Here is a 19212-nt window from a genome sequence, read left to right as displayed (position 1 = left end):
TTGAGTATTTAATTCAGCGATTTCCTGCTGCAGGAGTTGCCAGTATACAGCCATTTTGTCTTTTTTGGCAAGGCAGCTGCCTTTGGACGGCTGTCTCCAGTAGTCTTTCCTATGCTTCCTGTTGTAGGAAGGCCTGTTTCCTGCCGTGAGATTCCTGATTAGGCTCTGCACTATTTTTGTCTGCAAAATGCCTGTGTAGCAGGTTGCTTCTCTGCATTTGATGCTGATTTGTGGGAAGTGAAGCCAGATCACAGTCTGGCCACAATAGAGCATCCAAATCCTTTGAGAAATCTAAAAAAATGCTGTTGCCCAACTGAAAAGAACTGATGCTTAGTGTACCGTTCAGAGGTACAGTGGAGATCCAAGTATTTATTTTTGTAATGAAGTTCCACTCTGTTTGTTTCTTTTGGTATTGGAAACCAGGGGCTATCAGCTGCACATCGTCTTTTCTAAAGCATCTCCCAAGGTTAGTTTTCTTCCTTTAATATTCAGAGGATCTCCTGGTCCAGGTTTGCTGTACCTCTGTAGGGATAAAGATATTTTCCATCTCCTACTCAGTATATTGTAGGCTTAAATTTTTGTTTCTGCTGGTAGTGGGGGGGGGGGGGGGGGTGGAGGGGAGGTAAAAGTCCTGACATAGCTGGGAAGGTTTTGCAGCTATATGATTAACTTCTTTTGACATGGGAGTGTGTGTTCAATGTCAGGTATTAAAAAGGAGTAAAAAACCTTTTATCCTTCTCCTTAAGCCACAATACTGAGGTCCTATTCTAGGTCTGAACAAACTATGAGATGGTATTGCTCAAGTCTCTGAGATATATCTACTACACAGTTACAAATGGCAAGAAATAAAAAAAAGCTTTGTCCTGACTGCTAATGGTAACATGGACATAGGAGGGGAATTATAAAAACAAAAATAATTTACTTTGAAATATTGTTTAATTCATGCATTTTCTTAATGTATTGTATTCCCCCTATGTTGGAAAGTTTCATTCATGGCTGGCCACAGGTACCCCATTGCTGTATCTGACTGTAGGAGAAGGGCCCTTGATTTCAAAGGCAGAGAGAAGACAGTTCAAGAGTGTTTTTGTTTCTCTTATGAATTGCTCTTCAGATCCTTCTTCTCAATGCAGTCATGCATGCCTGTTGCTTGCTCTTGACCTCATGTTTTCCGTATTTTGGTGTGAGGACATAGATGCTGACTTCATGACACTGGAGTTCAGGTTGACACGGCTTTACAATGTAAGAAAGCAAGGTACTCTTTCCCCTCAGTTGCAGCACAGGGCATTCTTTGTCTATGTTTCTTCCTTCTTCCAACCATTCACTTGTTTTTTTGGTTGGTTGGATAGAACCACAGAATCGTTAAGGTTGGAAAAGACATTCAAGGTCACTGGGTCCAGCCTTTGACCAAACACCACCATGCCAACTAAACCACAGCAATGAACGCCACGTCCACTCATTTCTTGAACAACCCCAGGGGTGGTGACTCCACCACCTCTCTGGACAGCCTGTTCCAATGCTTAACCACTCTTTCAGTGAAAAAATTCTTCCTGATGTCCAGTCTGAGAGATGACTCAGATGAGCAGATGTTCCCATCTTGTCTGTGATGGTCTTTTATTGAAAAAATGTTGTCTTTGTAATGTAAATGAAATCCTTTTACATTAGAGGATCTGACTGTATATTCTTCTAGGATGAGGGTCCTTGCAAAAAGAACTAAAAATTAAATGCAGTAAAAGACTCCAGGGTGTCAAAAGGTAAACAGCAACCTTCTTCACTATATGTCGTAGCTATGAGCCCAATATACTGTATACGAAGAGTAAAAAAAGGCCTCTGCATTCATTCTGGTATTTGGAAGAGCAGACCCCAAAAAGGGGTTCTAAGATGTAAACTGTCAAATAAGCTGCAGAAGTCATCGTGCTTCCAATCTGATAAATTAGAAACAGCTTTCCTACTTTTTCTGCTCTGATGTTCAAAAGTTCTTCTTTAATGGCAACATTGCTGCGGCAAAGGAGGTTGAGCATAAAGCATCCTTTTTGCTATGTTGCTCGGTTCTTGGACAGTCAGTATCTGTTATTGACTGGTCACCAGACTCCTACCCACCTTCTTGTTGTACCACTTGCTCCCTGAATCTCATCCCCTTGCCAGCCACTCTTTAATGGTTGATCAGAAATCCTGAAAATTCTTTGTCCCTTCTCCTTCATCCAAAGAGACTCCAAAGGCACAGTTCTCCAAAGGCTTGGGAAATATGGGCATTGCTGTTGGGGGAGAGCAGCTGTCAGGGAATTTAGGGCATGTGCTTTTTTGAGTTACAATTGTGCCATTAGCACATGTACATCAGGGTATACATTATTCCAGCAGGAGCTGCACATTGCCCAGTTGATCCATCCTATACTGTATGAAGAAGGTCTGGATGAGATTACTGGCGTTAGCAGCACAGACATTTCTCTTTTAAACTGAACAACTGTCAGGGAGCTCAGAGGACTTCAGCAGAATCATTGATAAATTAAACCAGAATGAGACAAAACTGGGAGAAACTAAAACAACAAAAGATTCAAGGGCCATGATTACTTATCTGGCTTGGTAAAGGTGTATTATGAAGAAGGCAATTATTCTTACTTGCCAGAGAGGAAGAAGGTAACAGGGTAAAATTGCTGAAATGACTTAATGAAATTGTGAGAGGAAAAATACAGCCTCCTGAGTCAGCTGAGTGCTCTTGCTTGGGAGTACAGTTCTATACCAAGCACCAATCAATATTTTCTGTTTGCTACCTTCGTATGCCTGTCTAATCTCTGCTGCTATCTTAGGTTAGGCTTCCATCTCCCCTCCTATCCGCCTCCATTAACGTCACCGGCATCCACCTGCAGCTATGTAAATGTTAGCTCTAGCAGCAGTGTGCTCTTTAGAGTAAACTACAAACTACCTGCTACACAGCCAAGGCTGGCTCTGCAGAAAATGTTAAAGGAACACTTTGGGAACCATGGATTTGATCCCCTGGTTCAGGAAAATGCATCAGTGGCTGCCTCCTAAGTGACCCATGACAAGACAGTCCAAGAGTCATCTCCCACCTAACTTTTCACCTTTCTTCTGGAGATACAGTTATAGGGTTAAGTAGGGCAAGGTCAGTGTGACTGTGCTGTGACAGGGGTTTCCACTTTTTTTGTTAAATGCAGGGCTCAAAGTCTTTGCCTCTTTCTCCACACGCCCTCCAGGACCACCAGTCTTGGAATGTCCCGCAGGTCTTTGTCTCCCTCTCATTGCCTCCTTGGCACTCCCTTCCTTCCTTCTATACCCTGTGTTGCTTGACAGCTCAGAGTTACTCTGTCCCTTGAACTTATTATCTTGCCACAGCCCAGTCTGGACCTCTTCAAGAACAGAACATGACATTTGTGCTCTGTTTTTGATGTCGGTCACTGCTACAGCCAAAGTATGTCTCAGCTTGGGTGTGAGCTTATAGTGCTGTGGCTACTTGGCACTAATTGTCCTGGTAGAAACACTTGCCACAGATATGAGATGATTCTGCTTTCACTTAGGAGACATGTCGTGCACAGCTGTGGCTGGGGAAGAACTTGTGCACATGCTGGTGTTTTGGAGTAGCAAATAGGCAAAGGAATTGCAACTGCTGATTTGATTGACACAGCTAAACAGGTAGGCATTTCTGCTTTCAATAACGAAATCCTGTGCAGTGTAAAACAAAGTAAACTGCTTTTCTGTGCTTCTGAGCAGCAGTAACAACTGTATCTTTTCTGCTTCAGAGAAAAACACATTCTGTGGATCTCCAGAGGGAGCATTTGTAACCGAATTATGAGACTTCTACTATTTAATTTCTGGGCTTGAATTTTATAACCTCTATGCTGGAACAGAACAAGTTAAAAAAATTCCAATATTTGTAACAAAATTTAAAAACACTATAATTCCTTCAACCAAAAAAAAAAAAAGCTTATCAATATTTTAAAGCATAAATGTAAAACCAGAACAAATCTTTTTGATGAAAGTGCAAACTATGTTGTGTTAATCAGTATTTTCTGCTTGCTGCCTTTGCAGACTTGGTACCTGCCAACATCTCAAGCTTTGCTTAAATACACACTCTTATTCTTTCTCATTAACGTCACTAATCTCTACTTGAATTCCTTGCAAGCAGAAAGACAAAGTGTCAGTGTGCAGTGAGTGCAAAGAGTACTTGTCACCATGGCTAAGTGTTAACGTAAATCAGCAGAGTTAATACGTAAGCTTATCTGATGGCTTCAAATGTGAATGAAGTCCTAGCTGGAAATACCACTGCAGATCAGCTTGCCCAATTCTTGCATATTGCCAAAACACAGAGGAAGTAAAGAATTTTCCCACTTGATGTTATTTTATTTTTTTTCAGTGAAAGGTCACTTATGACCCACATTGCTTTCTCTCTCCCTAGCCTCCAGAGGCTGAGGAGCTCTGACAGTCACAGCAGAACAGACATTTCTTTAGGAAAAGTAAAGAGGAATCGTTTCCTGGGTTTTAATGGGCTGCCAAAAGACAGCAGAGCAACCTGGACTGTATGCATGCATGCTGGTAGATGGTGTAAGAGAGTTTATTTTTCTGTGCAGCCCACTGGGCTTTGAGAGTGGAAACATTAGCTCTGAGAACTGACTTTAAGGGAATTGTATCACCCTTGATCACAATGTGATATGTTTCCTACAGACCTCAATGTACAGCTTTAGAGACCTAAAGGTAAATATTTGTATGTATTTTATGTAATTATAAAGATGTCAGAACCTCAAATTCACTTTTTCCTCAAGAAAAGCATTTGTTACAGCAGAAATCACAGGTCCTTTAAATGTAGATTTCTGTTCTGGATGCCATAATTCATAGTTAGGAACCCCCATTATCAATGAACCCAGTCAAGCATCCAATGCTGGGAGGGAGGGGAGAGAGGAAGCAGTGCTGGCTCCAGGCAGCACAGATGTAGGGCAGTGAATGCTGAAGGGGCAGCTGCAGTGCCTACCAAGCACTTTACTATAAATATGGGTCACAACAAAGACCTGGGCACCCAGGGTGGGTTAGGAACTTAGTGACACTCTTCAACTCTGGCTTAAACAGATGGAAAACGGATTTGGAAAGGCTCATCTTCAGGCGAGTGAGGATGCCTGGCAGATCCAGCGCTGCTGACAGCAAGCTGTCTGCCAGGGATGATGGCCAGCAGAGAGCTTGGAGAGGAGATTGCCACACTGGACACTGCTCTGGTAGCTCTGGAGAGGATGCAGTGACCTCTGGGGCTGCCTGCAGTTGAGGGTGCTAAACATGAACAAAGCCTTGATGTCTCAGACAGACTGGTAAAGCTCCAGCAGAAGAGGGCCAGACCTAGGAAATGCAAGATCTTGCTGAGTTCTGTAGTTGCGACATAAATAATATCAGTGTAGGTATGATTAAAAAGTGGCATTTTAATAAAGAATTCTGATGTATAAATCAGAAAATGTGATTCAAGTCTTTTTGTTTCATACATTTTCTCCCATGGTACTTGTTTATCACTTATTATCACAGGGTTGCTGGATGACACTGATATATATTTAATCAACTCAAAGCATAATTTCAATGCATTTAAAACATCCTCTTTTTCTCTCTTTCCTCCAGGCCCTGTAAAAAGTTACACAAAGTTTAAAGATCAACATAATGAAAAGAGCAAGATGATGTTAGGTCCACTGTGAGCTAATGCTGAATGGTAGCTGAGTTTTTTAGAAATCGGGGGAGATTATATAGCTATTCACATCATTGATAACCTCCAGCTTTCACTAGACCTGTGAAAAAAAGATAGGTGCCCAGCATAACTTTTTTCATGGTTAGATGTAAATAAAAATAATGGTCTTAGTGATAAGGAAAGTAAATCTCCCGTGAGTAATTCTCAACAATTATGTTGTTCTGTTTGTAATATTAACTTTTTTCCTTCAGAATTGTGCAACCAGTGCTGAGACACTGGCATTTGGATCTTGCACTGAAGCACCCATTCTCTTTTGCAAAACTTAGCTCACATTTAAAAGTGGATTTATTTTGTTCTAGTACTGCAATAAATCATCTTCCTCCAAACATCAAAAAGCCAATGTTTTTTAAAGAGCTAAGAGAAATATTTATGACAGATCAAACAAAGAAAATACCTAGAGATCAGAAAGTGAAAACAGCTCATTTAAGAATTTATAGTGACGTATATTTGTATTTTTCTTGTTGTATCATGAATAATTTCTTACCCCCAAGGTGTGTGTGTTAGAAAGTTATATGTTCATTTGGGGCCTTGGAGAAAAATACAAATCATTCAAAGGTCTTTTGGGAGCTCTCCCAGGCCAGATGGGAGTGGTATCTTCCCAACTCCTTTAGACATGGGGTAAAATCAAGTACTCTGTACCATAGCTAAATCAAACACAGACTTCAAACATTGTTTTAAAGCAGTCTGTAATTTGAGACCACTAGCTGGACTGCACTCTGGAAGAGAGTAGAAGAAGAGTGTGACACAGTCACATGTCAGTCTCGTCTCAAGGGGGACAATGAATTCCTCAAAAGCAAAGATGGTGCTACTTCTTGCCAGTTGAAATGTCAGATACCAGTTTAACAGGATGGTAGACCAGCAGAGTGAAAGGCTTACCAGGACAAAATCTGGGCCATTCATGAAATGTGGATAAAGCCAGTGCCACATAATTTTGTTTCTTAGAGGAATGCACTGCCACAAGGTATGTTCAGGTGAGCTTTTTATTGCCTATAACTCTGCCCTGGGTTATGTCACCCAAGCTGACAGGGAACTTGAGCTGTTTTATTTTTCATACCACATCTCTGGGTACTAATTATGTATTTTGCAAGCCATAGATTATATTTTAAACTTATATGACTTACTCTCTGTATGCAAGTCTCAGCACTTTGCCTATGCCAGAGCTTCTTCTACTTTAATCTGTCCAGGTTGCGACTCTCCACTTCCAAAACAAATTGGGTTGGCAGGAGGAAATGAGCGTTTTTATCTTTGGGTCAAGGAGGTGTTTCTGAGGAAAATGGGTGTAATACAATAGGAAAGTGGCTGGTTTGGCTTTTCCTTCTGTCCATGCAGCAGATCTGAGTGAATGCTGTGTTCCTTGAGCAGTGTAGTATTCCACAGTGTAGTGTAGACTTTGGGTATGGAATATTGAAAAGACACAAACATAGGCAGGGAAGTTAATTCTGATGACATATGGGTCAGACTTCCAGACACACAGTGAATTTTACACATATGTGTATTTACATTCAAGCGGATCCTGTGAAACTTAACAAAACCTCGTATTACATGACACCACAGGTATCATGTCACTCCGATATCTAGTCAAAAGCAAGCAAAATCTTCTGCACATCTCCTGAAATCCTAGGAGGACATTTTATTTTTCTAATCAGGCTACAAATTTGTACTTTAAAAGCTGCTACAGTATTGTTTTTGTCATTATTACAACAAGATAAATGTTCCAGCTTCTACCTTGTTTCAATGGAATCAGTGAGAGACAAGGCAAAGCGTTGCTGGTTTTGTCGCCCCAGGACTGAGTTGACCACTCTTATCACAAGGGTTAGTCTGAATTTCTTTGGCTGCTTGCAGCATCCTTTTTGCTGTTCATACAGGTATCAAAAATGAAAGAAGAGGGCAAAGTATTAATTGCTTTCTGCACAGTTGGTAAGGAAGTACAAACAGCAAAAACATCTTTCTCAGAAATCCCACTAGATAATTGGCCACCCACTATGGCAGTCCTGCTTAAGGTCTTCCCTCCTATCCTTGTTGAATCAAAGAAATGGGACAGCAGGATGTATATTTCTAGTTACAGTCAACACAGCATCATCTCTGCTGCCAGCGAGAGCTAGAAACACACTGGAAAACAACTTCTGCTCAGGCATTAGGCTCACTGCAGTGAATGGGGTAAGTTGGAGGAAATGTATCTGTCTAGGACCTAGTGCCACTCCACTTGGTGGGAACAGCTTCAGAACTTTATCTGCATTGAGACTGCCTGCCTCATTGCACTCAGCACACCACCATTAAAGAAGGGGGGAAGCAGACCTATTCGTACAGGAGGCAAATGATTCAAAACCCATCTGTATATTAACAGCTATGCAAGTGGCTGACTGAATGACTCGTCTGTGAAAAGTAGAGGTTTCTGTTTCTAGCTGCTCCTTATTCCCCACTAAATAAAGTCTGAGGCATCTTTGTCGCTTCATTTATTACAGTTAGTCACCATAGTAACCAGTAAAGTTCAGACTGAATTCCACGGAACTGGTAAAACTTAAAGGAAACAAAACACAGGAAACAAAGAAATCCTTTGGATTCCAGATGCTTTACAGTTTCTGTGTGTTTGTAAAAGCAAAACAATCCCCTAAAACAGAAAAGAGTAGTTAAGGCCTTTCTTTTAATTTTGACCCAATCTGGAACATACTTTGATTATTCTGGGGCTACCCACTTATTTTTCATTTTTAATGAGTGTCCAGAAGTCCTACATATGTACAATAAACAGTGGTGGTAGGTGCAGTACAAAACCCAGGCATAGTTTCTGTCACAGGCCTTCTACAGCCTGAATTATCAAGGGAGGAGCAGGCATAGAAGTACAGTTGGAGAAACAAGTAGACACAGACACTATCTACATCTTGACAAATTCCTTTTATAGGCTATATAGATTGCAACAAAGAGTTTTCAGGAGAATCCTGAAGCTGAAAGCTTTGCAGAAGTTTGTAGGGAGATTTCCAAGATGTGGGAACAAGTTTGGAAATATAACTCCTAGGTGTCCTAACCTGCTAGATATAGTTTTTGAAAGGAAGAGTCATCAAATCAGTAATTAATGAGAGGTGGTCCATAAGAACATTGTATCTCAGAATCAGTGAAGTGGGAAGTGTCCTCTTGAGGTCATCTAGTCTAAAATCCCTGTTCAAAGAGAGTCAGTGAGAGTGGTTTGCTCGGGATGGTGTCCAGGTAGGTTTTGAATACCTCCAGGAACACAGCCTCCACAACCTCTCTAGGCAACCTGCTCCAGATGCAGAATAGGAAAGTGTTTTGTAAAGTTTGAATGAATTTTCTGGTATTTCATTATGTTTCCATTGCCTCTTTTCCTATCACTTGATAGTGCTGAGAAGGGTCTGAGAAGAGGTGTGACGGTCTGTGAAATGCTACAAAGATAAAAGAACCTGTCCCTATTTCTGTGTTAGAGGAAAAGAAGAATGATGAAACATAGATGAACACAGGTCACAGGAGAGCAAGCTGTATGAATAAAATTGAGTGGAACAAGAAATACCTGTCCATGGCAGAGCTAAGGATTCTAATATAGGATGTGAGAACTACTGATGATGTGAGAACTCAGAGAAAGATGTTAACTGTGTGAATAGACTGAAAGACTATCCCTTAGAAAGCAATGTGGACTACACGGCAAAAAGGAATGTTAGCTTTTGATCCATCTGATATAAATCAAGCTGTGAATGAACTTGCCTATTCTTCTACTATGAAATCCACTATATAAATTGAAGATGAATGTTTGGATCCAGCTACATGATCTGCCATGGTAGAGCTGCAGGATCTCTGACGTGCAGCATTGTCTTCTCTTCACTGACTGCTCACTGTCCAAGTCACTTTGGCTTGCTCTTTCCAGCTCGCCAGTGAATTTTTGCACTGCCTCATGCATCAAATACGGCCTGTGAGCATGCTGTAGGAAGGCAGGCGCCTTCAGGTTACTTCCTTCCTATCCTGGGATATGTGTCAGCTTCGCACAGTATACTTAACCATCTTGAACACCTGGGAGTATTAAAATCTGAGATAAATATAAGATTAAATTTGCATCAAGACTATTCATATATATGCATATGTATGTGCATGTCTGAGTATTTGTAAATATATGCATACATGGTGATGACTGTAACAATGTATTACATGTTAAAATAACTTTTACATATTGAAATAAATTTTTTAGATATTCTTATCTTGGTATTTGCGAAATTCGTTAGGCTCTTTTGACATAATTTCTTTATTATCCTCACTCCCAAGTTGCTTTTAAATGCAACCTGTTTTCTCTCTACCCTGTTTTAGCTGATTTATTATAACTCATCTTCTTTTCCCCAGAAGTTGCTGATCAAGAGCTAAAGCACTAAAAGAGGTGAAGTTGAGAGTGTCTCCCCAACAGAAGATTTCATTCATTTGCTTTAAGTGATCTTTTAATTGTAGACAACTTTCCATGTTTGGATTAATTTTGTTACGGAGAAGGATGGGAAGGGAAGGGAAGGGGAGGGAAGGGAAGGGAAGGGAAGGGAAGGGAAGGGAAGGGAAGGGAAGGGAAGGGAAGGGAAGGGAAGGGCTGTACTGAAGAGGCCCCTGAATTAGACCATGTAGTAGGCCATCAGACAGGTTTTTTCCAGGTTTCCATGAGCGGAATCACTGCTGCATTTTCAAACTCTTTGTTAGTTGCTGAGCAGTTTGTCTGCTGACTCGGATGAAATGGCACAGCCCTGTCTGATGAGCTGCTCTGTTCAATCTGATCTGCTCAATGCTCACAGGACCTCTGGCAAGTTATCAAGGTGGTCTTCATGTAACCAGAATTTGAAGAGAAATGTATCCAGGGCTGCAGATCTTCCTAAGCAATACTTCCAGCATGAGTTTCAATATTGCCAGAGGAAATGTGAAAGCAAGCAAACAAACAGATAAACCCACCCAAAATTCAGCATAAACCATCAGAGCAGAAGTTAGAAAAGTTAGGTCCACTAATCTCTAGTATAGTGGGTGTGTAGCCGAGTGATACTGCATTGAATGAGATTTTTTTTCCTATTGCCATTTCATAAAGCTCTGTTTTGACTGTTGCGAACAGTAGTTTAAGTGTGGTAACCTCTTTTTATCTTTCCAATAAAAATATCACTGTTTATATTGTTCCCTGTATCCACAGAAAATCCTAGTCCACAGACAGCCTCTATATTTCATTTAAAATACGGAAAATGACTTTTGCTTTCATTGTTCTCCACATGTCTTCCCCAAAGATGATGGAATTACATATATTCGTGAAGGGCAAAAAAAAAGACTACTTGTTATAGAAAGAAAAGTGAGGGTTTTTCCGCTAAGAAAAAAACCACCAATCTATCTTTGTTTTTATTCTTCAGTCTTTAAAGAAAAAAACAGCTAAGCTGATTTAAATTAAATTTTACAAAGCGTATGCTCCTGGGCAGAAATCTTATAAATCCACTTTCAGCCCAAAGCACATTTTTATGGTTGAGTTATAATAAACCACACAGAACAGGGATTCCATTTGAATTGCTTACAGAGTATAGTAGCATGAAAGGTATTATTGTTATAAAGCTTCACAGTAATGTTCTAATTTAGTTGACAGAACCAGCAGGGCCATTTTTATTCAGTTTGACCTCTCATCATAAGAACCTACTAGAATCTCATGCTACAGAGAATAAAACACAGCCAAAAATTCAAAGCAGAAAAATTATTAAAATAATAAAGCGGAGGCTAGGTTGTCCCAACGCTATAATACATTTGATGCATGAAAGCTGCTATTCTGAGTGTTTTGGCACTGCAAAGAAATGAAAAAAATCAAAGTATTTGTGAAGTAAGTTACCATTCATCAACATTTAAAAGCCAATGTGATCTGCAATGGACACGGCTTTATTACAAACTTAATTTATCAGATACCTGTTAGCTTACAGCGAAGCTCAGTTTGCAAAATTGGGTAATCTGGCTAGTGGTTATACAACATAATGTAGCATGGCGATGCACACATATAGGTGACAAGGAGTGTTTGAAAAAAGAATGAATAGGAGAGAAGGCTGGGCATTATATGATGATTATGCAAAGTGCATATTGAAGGACTAATTATAGCTGTCCTCTACTGGAATGAAATGTGTACATAAAAATTTCCCAATATAGATGCCTCTGTGCCCTTTAGGTGGATTGCCAGGATATTTAATGACCTAATTGCTCTTGTATCAAATTCAAGGTATGGTCTTTATTTCATGTAAGAGAAATATGCAGGCTACTAAAATTAGAAGATTTTTTCTGTGTTATCTAATGGAAGCATCTTATTCTGGCTCTTGGGAGTGGTCTAGGGTCACACAGGAAAAGGTGTCAGATGGAGAATGTAGACCATGTGGCTGCATCCAATAATCCCCTATGCCTGCTATTCTCCATATTAGAAACAGTGCAACTGGTACAGCTCCAAGGATCAACAGCAGCAGCTTGAACATAAAAGGCTTGTCTTGCATTTCAAATATAGCAAATCTCTGCTTTGGTCTCAGTAGTAAAGATAAGACAGTGCTAACTGTTCTTGTATAATTGTTGCTACATGCAAAGCAAAGCATTGAAGTTGGGTGAAATTCACCCTGAGCAACGCCTCATACCATCCAGAAGATAAAGACTCTGTGATGGCAATTAATTTTAGCAAAGGAAATATGCTTGGAGTAGCTCACTCACAGGGTTAGAAATGAAAGACAAGAAAGAAGGGGATGCTGAGGTGCATGGAGAAGTGTTCTTCTGTGGACACAGCTTTTAGTAGAAAGCCAGATTCTGACTCACTGATGCGATATGAAACAGGAAAGAGACAGCAAGTTTGAAGGTGGAACAGGAATGATAATTTGATCACAAGGAAATGAAGGGACATTTCCTCGCTTCATGTCTGAAGAACCTTTCAAACTGCCAGGAAAATGAAGAAGGCACAAGAGATGGGCAAGTAAGTCTCAGGATAGATGGACCAATGTCATGTCCTTAACTGAGAACCAAAACGGATCATGGGATCAAAGTATTCTCAAACCAAAAATATATGAAGTGAGACAGGAAGGGACTGTCAGTCATGTATGCCTCTGTGATAAACTCTTTGAACAACTTCTTTCTGTTCTTTGAAATAATTCTGAAATATCATGCAATAGCAAGGGTTAAATAACAGTGGTGATTCAGGATGTCTGCTTGACTATATCTCTTCTGCTAATAAGTCAATAAACATGCACAATGAATAATAGTGAAAGAAGAGGATGGTTGGTGTCTGCAGGATGAAATCCTTATCCTTCATTAAGGGAAGAGCTAGCCAGCTTTGTTTTCCTGGTCACTGAGCCAGAGAAAACTGATGGTGGAGACTTTAACTGCTCATGGGTGACAATTTAAAACTTCCTCCATCCAGCATGATAGCTCTCAGTCCTTGCCATCAGCACTTATCATAAAATCATAGGATCAAAGAATGTTTTGGGTTGAAAGGGGTCTTCCTTAAAGGTCATCTAGTTCCATACCCCTTGCCATGGACAGGTACACCTTCCACTAGACTGGGCTGCTCAAAGCGCCATCCAGCCTGGCCATGGGCACTTCTAGGAATGGGGCATCCACAACTTCTCTATGAAACCTGTTCCAGCGCTTCACCAAGAAAAAGTCTGCTCTCCGGAAGGCCAGGGTTGGGAACTTGCTGTGCAACCTCCTCACTGTCCTAAGGATTTTGAACTCCACCAATTCATGGCCACTGCAGCCAAGGCTGCTCTTGAACTTCACATTCCCCACCAGTCTCTTCTTGTTGGTGACTACAAGATCCAGCATAGCACCTCTCCTCGCTGGTTCTTCTGCCACTTGAAGAAGGAAGTTATCATTGATGCAGGAAGTCCTGGAATGCTTATGCCCTGTTGTGTTGTCCTTCCAACAGATATTGGAGTGGTTGAAGTCCCCCATGAGCACGAAGGCATGTGAATGTGAGGCCACTCCTGTGTGTCTCTAGAGGGCTGCATTTGCTTGGTCTTTCTGGTCAGGTGACATGCAGCAGACCCCCGTATGTCACCTGTCCCCGCCTTCCCTTTAATCCTCACCCATAAACTCTCAGTCAGATCCTCATCCCTCCCCAGGTGGAGCTCCATGCTGACATAGAGGACAACCCTACCTCCTCATCTCCCCTCCCTGTCATTCCTAAAGAGCCTGTATCCCTCCATTCCAGCAGTCCAGTCATAGGAGCTGTCTGACTACATCTCCATGATGCCAGTTATTCCTAGCCCTGCAGGCGTGCACATGTCTCTATCTCCTCCTGTTTATTCTCCATGCTGCTTGCCTTTGCATAGAGGCATTTAAATTTGGCCCCCAATGAAGTTGACTCACTGGCCAGGGCGGCTGGGAGTCCTCTATGCCGCTCTTTGGATGCTCTCCTGTCGACCTGTTTTGGCTCTTTTGAGGGAATTCTTGGCACTACGGATAGTCATAATTCATATGGGAGTATTTCAGGTCCTTACCATCTCATTTAAATTTCTTTATTGCTTTAATTTATATTTTTTTTGTCCAGCTTTCAGAAAAAGAGAAAATGAAGTACCTCTGTAGAATAATGCATTATTCTTTTTAGCTAATTGGGTTTCTCTGAAAGTGAATTTGACCACCTTAGAGGTATTGTTGTCTGTGTCAAGTACAAGAATAAATCCAGGGCTTGGCTTTAGTTAATAATATGTGCAACTACGACGTGAAAACGAAGTTATTCAAGTTATTCAGACATTCTTAACACGCATGATTATCCTCAGAATCATCAACAGACTTCTTTGATAATTTCTAATACTCCTAATTCTATTTAGGAATTGCTAGGAAAATACTACATAGGTAAAAAAATTTCATTTTTGGTATTGACAGATGGAGATGGGATTTTTAATGTGTTCTGGACTTTCAACGTGTTTCTTTTATTCAACACATGTATTAAAATTCAAATTTGCTCTTTCTCCTTCCTACCTCTTTCAGATAGATGCCAAATGAATTTGTAAACTCTGGGGAAAATCACAACCCTATGCATCACATACTTTTCTCTAACAAGCTTTCCTATGTTTTGGAATGAATGTGGCGGCTGAGATGAAGCATGTGTACAAGAACAATAAGGTCCTAGTCACAGTCTAGGTCCTGTTTTCAGACCCTTTCAAAGCTGCTTCCTTGCTGTCCCAAGAACAGGATAAAGAGGCAGCAGTACACAGTGGGAGATCAGCTTTCTGAGACGTGGATGTAAGCTGGCAGGTGAAAAGCAATCAGCTATGCACTCACTGCTGCTCTTTGCTGGGGCTCTGCCTGGTCAAAGCTGGTTCACAGAGTACTGCAGGCTGGCAGAAAGCACCAGCTGAATCCAGGGAGTCTCTGCAAAACCCTGGGAGTGGGTTTCCCGGACTCCTTGGCACAGCAGCTTTTCCATATGTGCTCTACAAGCCTAAAGTGCAAAACCCTCAGGTACTTTGTGCTTCTGAATGGTCCTAGTGTCCATCCTCTGACTCTAGGGGAAACCTCTGTGATGAATCTGTACATTCATAAAGCTTTTTGCAGTGCCTTCAAGAAGTACTGGGATAATCTTCTGTGCTTAAAGGCAGAGATTCTGTGAAAGGTTGTCTGAAAAACAAGCTTTTAAAACCCCTGAGCAGGTAACTGCAGATAACTAAAACATACTTACAGCCATTTTTCCTTATTATGTGAATATTTGAATACTTTGCAGAAGAATATTATTGAGACTATGCCATAATCGGAGTGTATTTTAATGCAATGAAGAGCTTTTAAAATAATCTACAGACTGCTTCAGAGTTTTCTTGAATAGAAGTAAAGAAGACCATTACAGTCTCAGGGAGATGAAAACATACACCTGCTTGCTTCACTGGCGGTCATTGGGGGTTTTGCTACAATGCCATGCTGGCGTGTCCCAGGCACCGAGCAATCTTCTGCTTCCCTCGAGCGAGGACGGGCGGAGACCGACCATGGCATGGGAGGGCCAGCAAAGCACCTGCTTGGGTTCGCCTTGCCCACCGGTGTCAAAGGCATGCAAGGAGGTAGGAAAAAAGCAGAGAGACTCCTTTGTGGAGGAAGGGGTTCATTGCAGGGAAAAATCCACAGAGACAAACCACAGCCACGTTGCTGGCTGGAAGTCTTGTACTTCCACGATCTGGGTGTGGAAAACACACAGTAACCAATGGAACATCAGCCAGGGGGTGTTACCGAGCGAATGGGAGAAAGGGTAGGCGGGGAGGAGTAACAAGGACCAATTAACAACCAAAGAACATAGAACTCTTTGGAAATACAACCAAATATGAGAAATAAGGGGGGAGGGCTGCAGCCAATGGTAAGGCACAGATTTATATTTTTTATATTTATATTTTTTATTTTTCACAGCCTTTTGAATGCTCAAGGCTTTTGGGCTGTGGAAGCATCAAACCAATGGACCTTTTGGTCCCCTTGATCCAGCTGGCCCTGGGGTTGGTCATGGTTCACCGCGACAGGTTTTTTTTAAATTTATTTTTTTTATTCACTGATTGAAAAAAGAGAAACTTTTTCTGTCTTTTCAGATGTTTCATATGTTTTGCATTGTGTGCATTTAGGAATAGGAACTCCTTGCGCCCACTGACCAACAGACTGTCTGGGAGTCTGTATTCAAAGCAAAACCGTCAAAAAAGCTGAGCTGACCCATATCCAGTCTGCTCTAGGTGTGTGATTTAGATTGCAAATATTTCCACCATTCCCAGTACAAGAAACTATGCAGCATGTATACACAGTCACTGAACCTAATCTTTGCTGTCTCTCAGTCTCTTCTCTGTATACATCCCTTCTTGTCTCAGGCAATCATATTCATTGACATATGGTTTAGTGGGCATGATGGTATTTGGTTGAAGGTCAGACTTGGTGATATTGGAGGTCTTTTCCATCCTTAATCATTTTATGATTCTATGAAACAGGGAAAGCCTCTCCTCAACAGTCATTTAATTTCCATCTCTTCCACCAACAAAGCACTGCAAAGTCATGTTACAGCAAATTAATATCTAGGCTCTTTTTCTCCATTGACAAGCCTAAGTGAAATTGTGACAGCAAGGCAATGTTATACCGTGTGCAGGTGTCAGTGATGTAATGTAGAGAACCAGTATTGGCCACAAAAAATAGCTGAGTTTAACTTTTCAACTTGAAAACCTGATGAATAATGAGTCTTTTCATTGGCACTTGCAGGCTCAGTGTCCTCTGCAGCTTGCATAATGGCCTTCCTCCTCCCCCACTGCTGCCTGGCTGCCGGAGGAGGAGAATTGGTAACACTAATCTTTGAATCTCTGTTAATTAGTAACCAGTTTCATGTCACAGGAATCAAATGTCTTTAAGAAACTCTCAAGAGATATGAATGTGACCCCTGTGTACTTGGAGACCCGTTCTGAACATGAAAGGCCCTGTGGGCACTGCCGGGCATGTGGCTGCCAAAAGCCAAGGGTCACATCGCACCACTGTGAGAAGAAGCAAGGAGAAGGAGACAAAGGAAAAAAGACATATTACAAATAGACTGTCACAAAAATATTGTTTCCCTCTCTGTAAAAAATGATTGTGGAATGAAACTGGTTTAGAACGAAGGCCCAGAGGCTTATATTTTAGATGCGTTTTGGCACAGAAATCCTGGCCCAGGTACAAGAACATCCAAACCCTTCCATGAAAGAAGCGCCAGCCTGGGGCAGGCACTGCCTCCACATAACTGTTTATCAGCAATGCCTTCACGGTTTCCTGGGCAAATGGTCTCCCCTTGACCCTTAGGACAGGGCCTTTTCCTTTTTTCTGGCCCCACAGAAATGCAGATACATGAAGTCACCTTTCCTCTTGACTACTAGGCAATCTGGTAACAGTCTGCCCCTTAAGAAATCAGAAACTTGCAAGCTCTGAAGGTATTTCTGAAACAAATTACCTGGCTTTTTAGTTTTACAGAACAAAACCTCATCATAATTTCCGTCTTGCAGGAAGTATTGCTATTCCTTTTAATTGTAACTTGAAGCACCTGAAAGAGAACATTAGAATTCCCTAGGAGACAGAAATTTTGAACTTAGTCAACTTTGTAATTCATGCTTCAGCTTCTGCAGCAATTGAGGCAGAAAAACTGCAGAGAATAACCTTTGTCATTGCACATTTCATTCGTACCAGAAGAATTTTGTTATGTGCAGTGACTGAAAGAAAAACCCTGAAAGTAAAGAGCAGGTGACCAAGCAGCTAATGACATTACCATGATGCATGTGAGAGACGGATCGCTATTGAATTTACCATGTTGTCATTACTTCTGGCATTGCTTCATCCTTTCTGATTGCTGGTCTTTGCAACCTCAACATTTTAATTTGGGCATACTATTCGCTTTTTGAACAGTTCTTTGAAAGCACATTTTATGATCTAAAGGAATTTTAAGCCATCCCATTACGATACAAAGAAAAAGGGAGACAAAAGTAGGGACATAACAACGCATGCCTCTGAATTAAGGCCCGCATTTGTGTTAAGTACTGCTCAAGAGTTTGTATTCAGAACTCATGGTTGTGATTTTTATGGTGGGAAAATTATTTGAAAAATCCCAGTGGTACCTAGTAGAGTAGCACCTAAATTGCAAAGGGGAAAAAATTCTCTTATCATGAAGTTTCCAGATGGCAACAAGATTGCTGGTGTCAGGATGAAAGGATGGTACAGTCTCCAGTACATGAATAGCTCAGCACATTACTATGCTGAGTCTAAACACAAAACAGACTGCTTTTATGAAGGAATTCTGAAATAAGGAACATCTTCATTGTTTTGCAAAATCAAGTAAATATGCAATATATAACTTTATGTCCAATATGGCCTGACTAACAGAAAATGTTCTTTTGAGAGACAATGTGAGACTTCTGAGATGTATCATAGATAAATTGGTTTCAACTGCCTGGTATGAGTTTACTGCTCCTTTTGTATTCATCTGAGCATGACTTTTGTGTTCAGTGGAAAGGTGGAGCGTTAATTATTTACGCTGCTATAAATCTTTAATTGCTGTGGTGTCTGTAGTCCCTTTATCATGCGGTGCAGTGGAACAGCTCTTGCTATAGTAGACACAAAATGGGATGTGACTGCAATGAAAGCTGTTCATCGCTGGATTGTATGGGAGTAACCTTGGTTTAGTGGGCCTATAATAGCTTCAGTGACAAGCAGTCACTTTGTAAGCAAGCAGGCTGTGTGCTTGGACTATTTACAGTCCGCTAAAATAATACATCCTGAATATGGATAGGATTGTGTATGATTTACTGCGTGTCCCCTAGTAGCTGCAAAGACGCATCTCACATCCCATGAAGACCCTAAGACTAGGCAGTAACATCATTCAAACAATCTCTCCCGGTTCAGTGAAACTATCTATGCACTCAGTGTCAGGCCCATAAGTAACTGCCTTGTTGCACCAGGGCATGTCTTGGTGTTCAGGGATTTTTCAGCCCTATTTTGTATAGGATTCAGATATCACCACTTTTATTATAATAAATGGAAAGTGGGATGAAAATAACAAG

General features: G+C 41.1%; 1 long non-coding RNA gene across 1 annotated transcript; it reads left to right on the top strand.

The window, feature by feature from the left end:
• The first annotated feature begins 1391 nt into the window (after positions 1-1391).
• LOC121659321 lies at positions 1392-9858 on the top strand. Its single transcript, XR_006014280.1, has 3 exons — positions 1392-3642; positions 5602-6696; positions 9075-9858. It is a non-coding gene; the product is annotated as an uncharacterized LOC121659321 (long non-coding RNA).
• Positions 9859-19212: the final 9354 nt, after the last annotated feature.

Source organism: Corvus kubaryi, unplaced genomic scaffold (assembly GCF_017639235.1).
Source record: "Corvus kubaryi isolate FWS band 111438036 unplaced genomic scaffold, C.kubaryi_AGA036_p1.0 split3-73, whole genome shotgun sequence".
NCBI lineage: Eukaryota > Metazoa > Chordata > Aves > Passeriformes > Corvidae > Corvus > Corvus kubaryi.
Note: the sequence above shows the minus strand (reverse complement) of the source record. Positions and strands in the feature narration are given on the sequence as shown.